Source organism: Humulus lupulus, chromosome X (assembly GCF_963169125.1).
Source record: "Humulus lupulus chromosome X, drHumLupu1.1, whole genome shotgun sequence".
In the NCBI taxonomy this organism is placed as follows: Eukaryota; Viridiplantae; Streptophyta; class Magnoliopsida; order Rosales; family Cannabaceae; genus Humulus; species Humulus lupulus.
The window spans coordinates 142,933,127-142,949,529 of record NC_084802.1 but is presented as its reverse complement, the minus strand read 5'-3'; positions in this window follow the sequence as shown (position 1 = coordinate 142,949,529).

Here is a 16,403-nt window from a genome sequence, read left to right as displayed (position 1 = left end):
ATGAATAAAAGTCTTTATCCAAAACCATTTAATAATAAAGACTTGTAATTCATATTATAACTGATGATCATTAATAGATCAACCTTAATCATGAGTGTTCATGAACTCCTGTTCATGTTTATTAAGTTTTTTGATTCATTCGTTAAGGTCTCTTCATAGAATGAGGCTAATGACTTTTGTTTTCGAGATTTAATATCATGGATGGCTGGGAACATGTATCAACAATACGAAATCTAATATTTCCTAATGGATTGTATATTAGTTCTCTTAAGGGTTAATTTTGGAACTGAATGATTTTGAGCTCAAATCTATAATTAGATTATAGATTAATTATTCACTAGTGAATTAATGGTATTTAAGGAATAAGAAGTAAATTAGAAAGGTAAAATGGTAATTATTTCATTCTAATTTATGAACTAATTAATTATAGGGTTAACCTATTGTAAGATTGTTATATCAATGGACAGCTTAGAATAAGATTTCTGTAAAAGTATATTTATAACATAAAGAGTTCAATTCTGAATTTATAGTGGAGAAATATCAAAATTAATAAATTAACTATTATAATTATAGAGTTTAATTATTTAGTTTCAATTTATTGGAGCTTAATGTTATAGGTCCATGGTCCCCAAAATGGCTCAAACAAACACTGACAAAGATAAATACAAAAATTGGCAAAATGACTTATTTTATAAGTAAAATATTTTTCTATGCACCAAACATAATTATTGTATAATTTTGTGTAATTAATTAATTATTTGATTTAACAAAAATATAATTAATTTTGAATTAATTTATTTTTGGGATTTTGGTATTTAAATAATAATAAAAATTGAGAAAAATCACATGCCTTCATTGGCATGTGGTACACGCGTAGCACAGTGCACAGTCACTGTGCTGCACACACAAGAAGCTTCTAGAAGTTTCTTTGTTCCACAATTTTAGTTATTTAAATATTAAATAAATAATGAGATATTGTAATATGATTAAAATATTATTATTTAAACAAATCTGATAATTGATTAGTTATTTTTAAATTGTTTTAAATAGCTAATATTTTATTTTAATATATTGGATATATTAAATATAGCGAAATTTTTTTTTAGTGATAGAAAACAGATTGTGAAATCTCCCTGAGAGAAATAGAACAGTGGTACAAGCATAGATCACTGTTCTTCACAAACTTAGGTCCAAACTTTATCAGATCTCATGTGTTGAGAACATCTGATAAATAGATTTTTCCTATTGTTTTGTATCGCGAGCCCACACTCGTTCTTTGTGTGCTGAGAACATTTTGGAAGATCTTGGTATGAGATCTCAAGGATTTTTTCCATACAAAAAGATAGCAGCAAGGAAGGACTTGAGATAATTTTCTATTTGTATATTTGATTCAATATATATATGTATGTGAAGAAGTAGGTCTAGAAATCTTGTGGGGTTAAATTAACAATTTTAATTGTTGTTCCGTTGCGTATAATCTCTGATTTGATCTATTAAATCCAACACTGGCGTGGTCCCGTTTCCCTTGGGATTTCTGCCCTTACCTTTGCCCCCGCGTCTACTGCTGCTGAGGGTCCGACTGGGTGTGACAGACTGAGATGGATTGGAAACTCCAGCATGAAATGTAGGCTGAAAAGAACTATACCCAGTGGGTACCACTCCGTATCCCGTCGGAGCCGCACTGAAACTAGCGGATGGCATGGTACTAAAGCCAACTGGCGGGATGCTCGGACTAGACTAGACTCCCCCCCACATTCAGTTGGACAGCAGCGTAAGGGTCCCCGAAATGACAGGGCCAGGTGCTGTCGAAGCAGGAAAGGTGACAAGCCCCCCAAACGCTCCAATCTGGGCAATCTCCCAACTGATAAATTATTGTGCACGGCGAATGAAGTCATTGAGCTGTTGGCACCCTCTCCGCTGGAGGTCATCCCACAACGGGGACCCAGCATGGATGTCAGCCTACAAAGCCATCACTTGTTGGCCATCGTCAATCCTCTTGGTCCTCGCAGCTTCCTCCTTGAAGCATTTGATATACGCCTTGAGGGTCTCGAAGGGTCCTTGCTTTATATTGGCCAAAGTATTGACCTTGAAGCTCACCTTCCGAGCTGCAATAAACTGTCTCTAGAAGGAAGACAACGGTTGGTGCCACGATTGAATGGATCCTGGCTTGTGTTTTTTGAACCATTCATCTGCTGGTCTTGTTAAAGTTATCAGGAACACATGACACATGGTGTCCTTGGAGATGCGATGTACCAACATTAGCCTATTGAACTTTGAGAGGTGGTCAGTGAGATTCGTGATGCCATCATAAGACGTGATGGCAGTCATCTTGAAGCCCTGCGGCAAAGGGGCTTCCACTATGCGAGTAGTGCATGTCTCCCCATCCTTGTCATCTGAGTTGGAGTCGTGGCCATGTCGTTGGGACATTCTGAGCATGATCCTCTTCAGGCTCTCCAACTCCGCATGGAGAGGGTCGCTGTCTTGGTTGGTACTTTGTGCTGGGTTGTCTCTCCTTCGGGCGTTGAGATTGTCCCTGAGGTCCAATGGACCTTTCTTCGCGGGTTCATGCTGGTGGGTCTTATTGCACCAACGAGCATTAAGGTCATCCCACAGGTCAGCCTGACCTCGAAACGCACCATTGTCCTTGGGATGAGCAACCTCTGTTTTCCTGTCAGACTGAAAATTCTCATTTTTAACCGAGATGCTAATGTCGCGTTCTCTGCCAACAGGGAAATTTTGCATGCTGGCCATTGTTCTTGTGGTGATGAAGAGGTGGTTGGGGGACACCACCTCCAGGCCTCACACGATCTGTATTGGCACGCCTGGACGGAACAACTCGAGCTCCACGGGCGCTAGCGATATCCTTAGGCTCCTGGGCGTTCACCTACGCTAGCTAGCCTCGGGACCTAGTTGTCTTTAGGAATCCGATGAGCCTTCTTTGATTTGGGAGTAGGGTTATCGTCAACCTTACCTTTGCCACGGTCCTATGGAATAGGCCGGGTTCCATCTCCAGCTAGGTGCACGGGAGGTACACCAGCTGGCGGATCTCGCGCCATCTAAGTTGAGTGCCCAAGAGGCACATCGGCCTGTACGACAGGTGGCATTCCAGCTGGGGGCAAAGGGGGAACACCAGCTGGCAGCCCTGATGGTACTTCACCAAGGGGGTCCACTCGCAGACCCTTGGCTGCCAGAGAAGCCCTCACGGCATTAACAATCTCCTGTAGGGTGGCGATGTTACCCACTTTGGTGTCGACCTTCTACTGTTGAGTGGCCACCTAGTCACGGAGTGCCAAAACTTCTAGTGTCTCCTCCACATCCACGGGAGGAGGATATTTGTAACGCCCTGGATAGCCAAGACCGTTACACTGTGAGTTTATAAAGTGCCAGACTTACTAATCAAGTCATTTAATTAAAATCGTGTTATTGAAACTCTAAAGGAACTAGGGTTAAAAATGTTTCGGTCTCAAAAGCCATATTTTCATTATGAAGCATTATCCGTTTACACGGGATCCCAAAAAGATACAAGTTTAAAGATCGTTTACAAAAGTTATAAGGTTCAGATACAATAACCAGCCATACGAAGGCAAAACAAACAGTTAGGTTATCCCTGTCCTGACCCACTCCTCGACCATGGTGATCGAACAGCTGGCTATGTACATTCAACCCCGCAGCTCTCCACCTCAGGATTGGTCCAGCTTGCCCTTGCCTTTACCTGCACCACGTAGCACCCGTGAGCCAAGGCCCAGCAAGAAAACACAACAATAGAGCATAAGCAATCAGCAGACAAATCAATATCTCATATTGCATCACATAATCTCAACCACATAACCATTCAATATAATCAGGTATTCCACATACTAAACATGTCAACTCACATCATTTACAGTTCACAAATGATAACTAGGGATAGGGCCCTCAGGATGCTCCCTCCGTTATCCCACTGACTCCAGTCCGCTCAAACCGAGCTCAGTGAATATTAAGTTGTCCTCGGCTACCAGTGGCCAAGCCGCGCCTTGTGCGCAAATATAGTGTACGGTGCCCTTAGGCCGCTTTTACATGTCCCATGGCATAATACCAACATTGACACGATACAAATATCGAGAGCACTTAGTCCCATCACAAACATACAACCGGGTGCAGTTTTCTTACCTTTCAATTCACTAGCTTTGATCCCTCGACTCCTTGAGCACGATCCCCCTCGAGCCCTAGCGCTCACCTAAACACAATCATTGGCCAAAGTCATCATCAATCCTCAAGTCTAAAACCTAGCCTCGAGGCTAATCCCGAGCCCCCAGGAAGTCCTAGTTCCACCAAACAAGGTGGTGGAATCAAACCCCAAACCCTTTGTCAAAAACCCTTGCAAGTAACCCTAAAATCTCCTTCAGAAGGTAGGGTAGCGCTACAGCGCTCATGGGAGGGCACTACAGCGCTACAAACAGAAGCAAAAAACCCCTCAGCACTCATGGCCTAGCGCTACAGCGCCCAAAGGCTAGCGGTGTAGCGCTAGTCAAAGACAGACACCACCCCAGTTCTCCTTCCTGTGATTTCCTCGAACCAACCTCAACCAAAACTCTTCCAAATCTTACCAAAACTCAAAAACAACCTTATGACAATACTCCACTCATCCCAAGCACCCCAAATACCTAGAACTCGAGCACATGCATCCCCAAACTCAAAATTCACCATAGCCACTTCTAGACAATGAAACTCAGCAGAAACCAGCTGAACAGCAAAGTTAGAGTTTAGAATTTATACCTTTGATGGGAATTCGACCTCAAGGTGCCTCTAGACTTCCTTGGCTTGCTTCTCCTCAACCCTTGGCTCCAAATTCCCTAGAATTCCCATCAACACAGCTTAGACAACTTAGCTAAAAACCAAAACCAGGACTGAAGAGACTTACAGAATTTTACCTCAAGTGTTGATGAACTCTTGCTAAACCTGTGCCAATTTCTCAATCCTAGATTAGGATCCTTGATGCTCAGCGTATCCCAGCTCTCCTCTGAGCTTTGCTCCAAAAATCCTTAGAAACTGATGAAAGAAGTATAAACCGACTTTAGAAAACTCTCTCTGTTTTCTCCCTTTCTTTTTCTTCCTTTTTCCTTCTTTCAGACTTCTACACCTCTCTACAATCTCCACTAACATAAAGCCTTGGTAATACTTAACTCCTGTAAGCCAAATGACTATTATGCCCTCCCTATTAAGTCTAAACCCTTTAATCCACTTAAGGGCATTCTAGTCATTTTACCCCAATTCCCGCTAACTCCTCGAGTGTCTCTAATATTTCCCGCTTAACTCCCGATACCTAATTAATCACTAATAACATTCCTCAATTTCAAGATAAACTCCAGTATATTCGCTAAATTCCCATTTATACCCCTAAGCTCACCCCGAGCCGGGTATAAATCCTCGCCATGACTTTTTCGCTATTTTGCTCACCAGGATCGTCTCGAGTCACAGATCACAGATATATCCACATAATAATGTGGTCTCGACAATTATCACATATATCAAAGCAGTTATGCCCATAATGGCCAAAATTACGATTATGCCCTTCTAACCTAATCAGGGCCTATATGCACACTAATACACACAGTCATGCATCTCAAATATTCAAATAGTCATATAACATGCTTTAAATCATAATCATGCATCTTAATCATTAAAGTCACACATAATTCCCATTATGCCCTCCAGGCACACTAATCAAGGCCCTTAAGCCTTACTAGTGAATTTGGGTCGTTACAACTATCCCCTCCTAATGAGAATTTCGTCCTCAAAATTTACCTGAACAATTCGGGATACTGATCCCGCATCACTGTCTCAAGCTCCCAGGTCGCCTCCTCGACCTTACTATTCCTCCACAACACTTTAACTAGAGGAATTGTCTTATTTCGCAATACTTTATCTTTCCGATCCAGGATCTGAACTAGTTGCTCCTCATAAGCCAAATCTGCCTGTAACTCCAAATCTTCATACCTTAACAGATGAGTCACATCTGAGACATACTTCCCAAGCATAGAGACATGGAACACGTCATGAACTCCAGACAACGATGGTGGCAAGGGTAATCTGTAAGCCACCTGACCAACCCTTTCCAAAATCTCGAATGGTCCAATGAATCTAGGGCTTAGCTTGCCCTTATTTCCAAACCGCCTCACCCCTCGCAATGGTGAAACTCAGAGAAAGACATGATCCCCAACTTGAAACTCCACATCCCTACGCTTAGGATCAGCGTAGCTTTTCTATCTACTCTAAGATGCGAGCATCCTAGCTCGGATCTTCTCTATGGCTTCACTTGTCTTTTGAACCATATCCGGCCCCAAATATCTCCTCTCACCCATCTCGTCCCAATGAATGGGTGATCTACACTTCCTCCCATATAACTTTTCATAGGGAGCTACTCCAATCGTTGATTGATAACTATTGTTATTCGAAAATTCAATCAACGGAAGATGCTTACTCCATGAACCCTCAAAATCAATTACACATGCTCTGAGCATATCCTCCAACACCTGGATCGTCCTCTCAGACTGTCCATCACTCTGAAGATGAAAGGATGTACTGAAATTTAACTGAGTCCCCAAAGCTTTCTGCAAACCACCCCAAAACTTGGAAGTGAAAATAGGATCCCGGTCTGACACTATAGACTTAGGAACCCCACGGAGACGTACGATCTCCCTCACATACAACTCCGCATACTGATCCACGGTATATGTCGACCTCACTGGAAGGAAATGTGCTGACTTGGTGTATCTATCCACTATCACCCACACTAAATCATGAAGCCCCACTGTCCTGGGTAAACCTCCCACAAAGTCCATGGTAATGTCCTCCCATTTCCATTCAGGAATACCCAAAGGCTGAAGCAACCCTGCTGGTCGCTGATGCTCAGCTTTCACTTGCTGACAGGTTAAGCATCTGGCAACGTACTCTACCACATCCTTCTTCATCCCGGGCCACCAATACAAAGTTCGCAGATCCTGATACATCTTCGTGGTACCCGGATGAAGTGAGTACGGCGTCGTATGAGACTCATCAAGTATCTCTCGTCTGATCCCCTCATCACCTGGAACACAAATCCACCCCTGATACCGAAGTAAACCAGCCTCAGAAACAGAATAGTCCTTAACTACTCCCGTTAAGACATCCTCTCTAACCCTCTGCAACTAAGCATTTGCCAACTGCCCTTCTCTAATCCGTTCTAGCAGGGTCGACTGCAGAGTAATATTAGCCAACCGGCCTACCACCAACTCTATCCCTGCCCTAACCATCTCATCAGCTAACTTCCTTGAGATCCGAACAGAGCTATACAACTGACCTGGACCTCTACGGCTCAATGCATCTGCCACCACATTGGATTTCCCCGGATGGTAGAGAATATCACAATCATAATCCTTTACTAACTCTAGCCAATGCCTCTGTCTCATGTTTAGGTCCTTCTGTGTAAAGAAATACTTCAGGCTCTTATGGTCAGTATATACCTCGCACTTCTCCCCATACAAATAATGCCGCCAAATCTTCAGTGCAAAAACTACTGCTGCCAGCTCCAAATCATGGGTGGGATACCGCTGCTCATACTCCTTCAGCTATCGTGATGCATAAGCTATAACCTTCTCATTCTGCATCAACACACAGCCTAAACCCAACCTCGATGCATCACAGTAGACAACAGACTTCCCTTCCCCCGAAGGAAGACTCAACACTGGCGCTGTAATAAGTCGTCGCTTCAACTCCTGGAAACTGTCTTCACACTTGTCTGACCAGATAAACTTCAGATTCTTCCTTGTCAATTCTGTCATTGGTGCTACTATCTTCGAAAACCCCTCTACAAACCGTCTGTAGTAACCTACCAGACCAAGAAAACTCCGCACCTCCGAGGCATTCCTTGGCCTCGGCCAATCTCTAACCGCCTCTATCTTAGATGGATCCACCTTAATTCCATCTGCACCCATGATATGCCCAAGGAATGTCACTTCAGGTAACCAGAACTCACACTTCTTAAACTTAGCGTACAACTGATGTTCCCTCAACCTCTGAAGAACCTGCCGAAGATGAAACTCGTGCTCTGCCTCTGAACTACAATACACCAAGATGTCGTCGATGAAGACAATAACGAACTGATCCAGAAAATCCTTGAACACCCTATTCATTAGGTCCATAAAGGCTGCTGGGGCATTGGTCAAACCAAAAGACATGACCAAGAACTCATAGTGCCCATACCGTGTTCGAAAGGCCGTCTTAGGTATGTCCTCATCCTTGATCCTCAGCTGGTGATAACCAGATCGAAGATCAATCTTTGAGAACACTGTCTTACCCTGCAACTGATCGAACAAGTCATCAATCCTTGGTAGGGGATGCTTATTCTTGATAGTTAACTTGTTCAATTCTCGATAGTAAATACACATCCTCAGAGTCCCGTCCTTCTTTTTAACAAACAAAACTGGAGCACCCCATGGCGAGTAACTAGGCCTGATGAACCCCAAATCCAGAAGCTCCTGCAGCTCTATCTTTAATTCTTTCAGTTATGCGGGTGCCATTCTATATGGTGCCCTTGACACTGGCACTGTCCCTGGCGCCAACTCAATAACAAACTGAATCTCTCTACGTGGCGGCAACCCAGGCAAATACTCAGAAAACACATCCAAGAACTCGCAAACTAATCTGGTCTCCTTCGGTCCTACTGGTGAAACTCTGGTGGTATCCACCACACTAGCCAGAAAACCTATACAACCACCCTGTAACAAGTCTCTGGCTCTCAATGCAGATATTCTGGGTACGCGGGGTCCATGCACCGCTCCCACAAAAACAAAGGGATCCTCGCCCTCTAGCTCAAAGGTTACCATCTTCTTCCTACAATCAATGGTAGCTCCATATCTAACCAGCCAATCCATACCTAAAATCATATCAAAGTCCTCCATACTCAGCTCAATCAAGTCTATTGATAACTCCCTACCATCAACTATCACTGGCAGTGCTCTAATCCACCTCCTAGATACTACCAGTTCCCCTGTAGGCAAAATAGTCCCAAACCCTGAAGCACTATACTCACTAGGTCTACACATTTTATCAGTCACCTTATCAGATACAAACAAATGCGTAGCACCAGAATCAATTAACACAGTAAAAGGAATGCCAACACTAGAAAGCTGACCTGTCACTACCGAGGGACTAGCCTCGGCCTCCGCCTGCGTCATGGTGAACACTCGAGCTGGAGTCAAGCTGTCCACCTTTCCTGTCTCTCCATTCTTCACTGTTGGGCAATCCTTCCTGAGGTGTCCCACCACCCCGCACACATAGCAGGCCTTAGCCCGACACTCGCCCGGATGGCGTCTCTTGCACCTCGTGCACTCTGGATAAGTTCTCCATGAATCACCGCCTCCCTGACGGCCACCCTAAGTATCCCGTCCTCTCCTATCAGGACCAGGAGCGATCGGAGCATCAGGAGTCTTTCTTTTCAAGTCACTGGGGCCTCCGCCCCTACCAGAACCAGAATATGAAGGCACCGCCCTACGGCCCTCCCTTCTCACAGCACTCTCCCTCCATATCTCATTCTCCGCTTCCTCAGCAGTAAGAGCCTTCTCCACAGCCTGGGCATAAGTAGTCCCTCCAAGAACTGTGGTAATTCTTACATCTCGGGCTATCATAGCATTCAGCCCTCTAGTAATTTTGTCCTGCCTAGCTACATTAGTAGGCACAAGAACTGGTGCGAACTTCGTGAGTCTGTCGAATTTCAAGGCATATTCTGTAACTGTCATATTGCCCTGAACCAGCCCTACGAACTCATTCACTTTCGCTGCCCTGATGGCAACATTATAATACTTCTGATTAAACAGGTCCTTAAACCCTTCTCAAGTCAATGCAGCAACGTCTCTAGTCTGTGATGCCACCTCCCACCAGATTCGAGCATCCTCCCTCAGCATATAAGTGGCACAGGCCACTCTGTCATGTCCTTCTACTCTCATAAAATCGAGTACGGTAGTGATCATAGTCATCCGCTGCTCAGCCTTCAGCGGATCTGGTCCGCCCTCAAAGATCGGGGGCTATTGTTTCCTGAACCACTCATACAACGGTTCCCACTTGTTCCCAACATCAGCTGGCTGTACCACAGATACCATTGCTGATGGCACAACAGGGGCAACACTCCCAGATGGAGCCTGCTGCAGAATTTGAATCTGTTCATATTGGCTCTGAAGCCGAGCTTGCATGTCTGCCATTAACTGCTGCCAGTTCTCAGGGACTGGCGGAGGGGTCGGGCCCCGATCATCATCTCTAGCCCCAGACCTGCCGGCTAGTCGTGTGGATTTTCCTGAACACATAACTATTCAAGTCAATCTGCAATCAACGACTCGGCAATTAGGCTATGATGCAGGGTAATAATCCTTTCATGATCCATCACTAAAACTCCAATCAATCACAAGCAATCAAATTATAACAGTTTTATCCAGATATTCATTCACATGCACAGCAGTGCAAATAAGCACGCCTCAATAGCATCATGCAATAGTCAAGGGCCAGGCCCTATCAGTATCTCATGCTCCCTACTCATCAAACAAATATCAACAATCATATCTCACTCAAATTATTTAAACACATAATCATTTATACACAATTACCAAATCCTGAGTTGAGCTTGTCTCTCGCGGCGAATGTACATATCCAACTAGTCTTCAAGACCCATAAACCTAGGATGCTCTGATACCAAGTTGTAACGCCCTAGATAGCCAAGAACGTTACAATGTGTGTTTATAAAGTGTCAGACTTGCTAATCAAGTCATTTAATTAAAATCGTGTTACTGAAACTCTAAAGGAACTATGGTTAAAAATGTTTCGGTCTCAAAAGCCATATTTTCATTATGAAGCATTATCCGTTTACACGGGATCCCAAAAAGATACAAGTTTAAAGATCGTTTACAAAAGTTATAAGGTTCAGATACAATAACCAGCCATAATAAGGCAAAACAAACAGTTAGGTTATCCCTGTCCTGACCCACTCCTCGACCATGGTGATCGAACAGCTGGCTATGTACATTCAACCCCGCAGCTCTCCACCTCAGGATTGGTCCAGCTTGCCCTTGCCTTTACCTGCACCACGTAGCACCCGTGAGCCAAGGCCCAGCAAGAAAACACAACAATAGAGCATAAGCAATCAGCAGACAAATCAATATCTCATATTGCATCACATAATCTCAACCACATAACCATTCAATATAATCAGGTATTCCACATACTAAACATGTCAACTCACATCATTTACAGTTCACAAATGATAACTAGGGATAGGGCCCTCAGGATGCTCCCTCCGTTATCCCACTGACTCTGACCCGCTTAAACCGAGCTCAGTGAATATTAAGCTGTCCTCGGCTACCAGTGGCCAAGCCGCGCCCTGTGCGCAAATATAGTGTACGACCCCCTTAGGCAGCTTTTACATGTCCCATGGCATAATACCAACATTGACATGATACAAATATCAGGAGCACTTAGTCCCATCACAAACATACAACCGGGTGCAGTTTTCTTACCTTTCAATTCACTAGCTTTGATCCCTCGACTCCTTGAGCATGATCCCCCTCAAGCCCTAGCGCTCACCTAAACACAATCATATGCCAAAGTCATCATCAATCCTCAAGTCTAAAACCTAGCCTCGGGGCTAATCCTGAGCCCCCGGGAAGTCCTAGTTCCACCAAACAAGGTGGTGGAATCAAACCCCAAACCCTTTGTCAAAAACCCTTGCAAGTAACCCTAAAATCCCCTTCAGAAGGTAGGGTAGCGCTACAACGCTCATGGGAGGGCGCTACAGCGCTACAAACAGAAGCAAAAACCCCTCAGCACTCATGGCCTAGCGCTACAGCGCCTAAAGGCTAGCGCTGTAGCGCTACTCACAGATAGACACCACCCCAGTTCTCCTTCCTGCGATTTCCTCGAACCAACCTCAACCAAAACTCTTCCAAATCTGAGGAGGTTTGGAAAGAAGGGCATGCTAATCCCTAGATTCATTGGACCATTCGAGATTTTGGAAAGGGTTGGTCAGGTGGCTTACAGATTAGCCTTGCCACCATCGTTGTCTGGAGTTCATGACGTGTTCCATGTCTGTATGCTTCGAAAGTATGTCTCAGATGTGACTCATGTGTTGAGGTATGAAGATTTGGAGTTACAGAAAAATTTGGCTTATGAGGAGCAACCAGTTCAGATCCTGGATCGGAAAGATAAAGTATTGCGAAATAAGACAATTCCTCTAGTTAAAGTGTTGTGGAGGAATAGTAAGGTCGAGGAGGGGACCTGGGAGCTTAAGACGGTGATGCGGGATCAGTATCCCGAGTTGTTCAGGTAAATTTCGAGGACGAAATTCTCATTAGGAAGGGATAGTTGTAACACCCTGGATAGCGAAGACCGTTACACTGTGTGTTTATAAAGTGTCAGACTTGCTAATCAAGTCATTTAATTAAAATCGTGTTACTGAAACTCTAAAGGAACTAGGGTTAAAAATGTTTCGGTCTCAAAAGCCATATTTTCATTATAAAGCATTATCCGTTTACACGGGATCCCAAAAAGATACAAGTTTAAAGATCGTTTACAAAAGTTATAAGGTTCAGATACAATAACCAGCCATACTAAGGCAAAACAAACAGTTAGGTTATCCCTGTCCTAACCCACTCCTCGACCATGGTGATCGAACTGATGGCTATGTACATTCAACCCCGCAGCTCTCCACCTCAGGATTGGTCCAGCTTGCCCTTGCCTTTACCTGCACCACGTAGCACCCGTGAGCCAAGGCCCAGCAAGAAAACACAACAACAGAGCATAAGCAATCAGCAGACAAATCAATATCTCATATTGCATCACATAATCTCAACCACATAACCATTCAGTATAATCAGGTATTCCACATACTAAACATGTCAACTCATATCATTTACATTTCACAAACGATAACTAGTGCTAGTGCCCTCAGGCTACTCCCTCCGTTATCTTACTGACTCTGGCCCGCTTAAACCGAGCTTAGTGAATATTAAGCTGTCCTCGGCTACCAGTGGCCAAGCCGCGCCCTATGCGCAAATATAGTGTACGACCCCCTTAGGCAGCTTTTACATGTCCCATGGCATAATACCAACATTGACACGATACAAATATCGAGAGCACTTAGTCCCATCACAAACATACAACCGGGTGCAGTTTTCTTACCTTTCAATTCACTAGCTTTGATCCCTCGACTCCTTGAGCACGATCCCCCTCGAGCCCTAGCGCTCACCTAAACACAATCATAGGCCAAAGTCATCATCAATCCTCAAGTCTAAAACCTAGCCTTGGGCCTAATCCCGAGACCCCGAGAAGTCCTAGTTCCACCAAATAAGGTGGTGGAATCAAACCCCAAACCCTTGGTCAAAAACCCTTGCAAGTAACCCTAAAATCCCCTTCAGAAAGCAGGGTAGCGCTCATGGGAGGGCGCTACAGCGCTACAAACAGAAGAAAAAAATCCCTCAGCACTCATGGCCTAGCGCTACAGCGCCCAAAGGCTAGCGGTGTAGCGCTAGTCAAAGACAGACACCACCCCAGTTCTCCTTCCTGTGATTTCCTCTAACCAACCTCAACCAAAACTCTTCCAAATCTTACCAAAACTCAAATACAACCTTATGACAATACTCCACTCATCCCAAGCACCCCAAATACCTAGAACTCGAGCACATGCATCCCCAAACTCAAAATTCACCATAGCCACTTCTAGACAATGAAACTCAGCAGAAACCAGCTGAACAGCAAAGTTAGAGTTTAGAATTTATACCTTTGATGGGAATTCAACCTCAAGGTGCCTCTAGACTTCCTTGGCTTGCTTCTCCTCAACCCTTGGCTCCAAATTCCCTAGAATTCCCATCAACACAGCTTAGACTACTTAGCTAAAAACCAAAACCAGAGCTAAAGAGACTTACAGAATTTTACCTCAAGTGTTGATGAACTCTTGCTAAACCTGTGCCAATTTCTCAATCCTAGATTAGGATCCTTGATGCTCAGCCTATCCCAGCTCTCCTCTGAGCTTTGCTCCAAAAATCCTCAGAAACTGATGAAAGAAGTATAAACCGACTTTAGAAAACTCTCTCTGTTTTCTCCCTTTCTTTTTCTTCCTTTTTCCTTCTTTCAGACTTCTACACCTCTCTACAATCTCCACTAACATAAAGCCTTGGTAATACTTAACTCTTGTAAGCCAAATGACTATTATGCCCTCCCTATTAAGTCTAAACCCTTTAATCCACTTAAGGGCATTCTAGTCATTTTACCCCAATTCCCGCTAACTCCTCGAGTGTCTCTAATATTTCCCGCTTAACTCCCGATACCTAATTAATCACTAATAACATTCCTCAATGTCAAGATAAACTCCAGTATATTCGCTAAATTCCCATTTATACCCCTAAGCTCACCCCGAGCCGGGTATAAATCCCCGCCATGACTTTTTCGCTATTTTGCTCACCAGGATCGTCTCAAGTCACAGATCACAGATATATCAACATAATAATGTGGTCTCGACAATTATCACATATATCAAAGCAGTTATGCCCATAATGGCCAAAATTACGATTATGCCCTTCTAACCTAATCAGGGCCTATATGCACACTAATACACACAGTCATGCATCTCAAATATTCAAATAGTCATATAACATGCTTTAAATCATAATCATGCATCTTAATCGTTAAAGTCACACATAATTCCCATTATGCCCTCCAGGCACACTAATCAAGGCCCTTAAGCCTTACTTGTGAATTTGGGTCGTTACAATATTCATCCTCATAGTATTCATCATCGCCCCCGTCATCCATGTTGTCGTACTCGGAATTTTAGTCATAGTATTCCACCGCGTCAGGGTGGTCTTGTGGCGGCATGTGACTGGTTTCTCCTCTCTCAGCTGAGACGTGATGGGAGGTAATGTATGGTGCATTCCTTCGAGTGGTCCCCATGACTGTTTTCCAAGCTTCCTTCAAGCTATCAATGAAAGCACCAAAATGTTGACTGCTTTTTTCGCTGTCTACTTAATCTGAAAGATTAAAGGAAAAACAAGGAAAGAAAAGAAGAATTTACGTGGTTTAGGCTGTACAATAACCCTAGTCCACGAGTCTCTGTTATTTAATGAGGTTGAAGCTTGTGGTAACAAGCTTCAATGGTAGTTCTGAGGCAGTGTATATATTGCACTGAGTTACAGAGTTTCTCCTCTAAAACACCGAACCCTTTATAAGGAGATAGTCCATCCCTGTTTATAGAGGTTGTGATCATTAATATTAATCATATCTCATTAATCTTATATTCTCCTTTCTTGGGGTGTTACTGTTAAGATAAACAAAAAGGGTTGTGCTAAAATAAAGACTATGGCCCATGAGGAGTCTACGGGGCCCGTTGCAGAAAGTCACGCACCAACTTTATGGGGAACATATTTGTGACTGTCATGGTGCGGCACAAATTTTCCCATGTCAGGCAGTGTTGTGAGTAATGTCGATTGTCGAGTGTACGAACTCGACAACACTAATTGAGGTTCACCAAAAGTTTTAAGACGATCGCCTGGTGGCCCACAATTACAGTGACTGACATCTGGTGGCTATCCCAACTCCGTGGACTGGAATCATAGACCTGGGGGACGAGTGAGTGAAGAGAGCTCCTCCAGACGTGGCCTCACCTGGAGAGATCCCTGCCCTGACAATGGACCTCGGAGCGTGATCTCACTCGAAGACACCCACAACTTATCTACTGGCCAAGGAGGTGGCATCACGTAGAGGTACCCTCGCCTCGAGGACAAACGTCGGGGCATGGCCTACCGCAGAGACGTCCACGACTTGTCCGAACTAGGTTTCCTGGAGAGGTTGCACTCCGAGCACCTCATGACTTACCTCATCACTAATCACTCTTAATTGCCATGTGTCAGGAGATGAAAATATGGACAACACTATCTATCTATCTATATATATATATATAAAGGAGAGCATCAATGAGATAATTTGGTACTCTAAAATTACTCTAAATCACTCTATCTATTTTCTTATTTTTTTTATTCAACATTTCTAAAAAATATATTTGTATTCTACTTTTCTATTAATTTTATTTTAGTTTCTAAATATCTATTTATATATAATAATGGACACATATAAATATAAAATTCTCTAAATCACTTTATCTAATTTCTTATATTTCCTCATATTTTTATTCAATATTTCTAAAAAAATAAATATTTTTATTCTACTTTTCTATTATATTTTATTTTAGTTTCTAAATATCTTTCTATGTATAATAATAGGCATATATATATATGATGTGACACTCTAAAATTGCTCTAAATCACTCAATATATTTTTCTTATTTTTTTCTCATTTTTTAATTCAATATTTCTAAAAAAAATATATAGATTTTTCTTCTACTTTTCTATTTT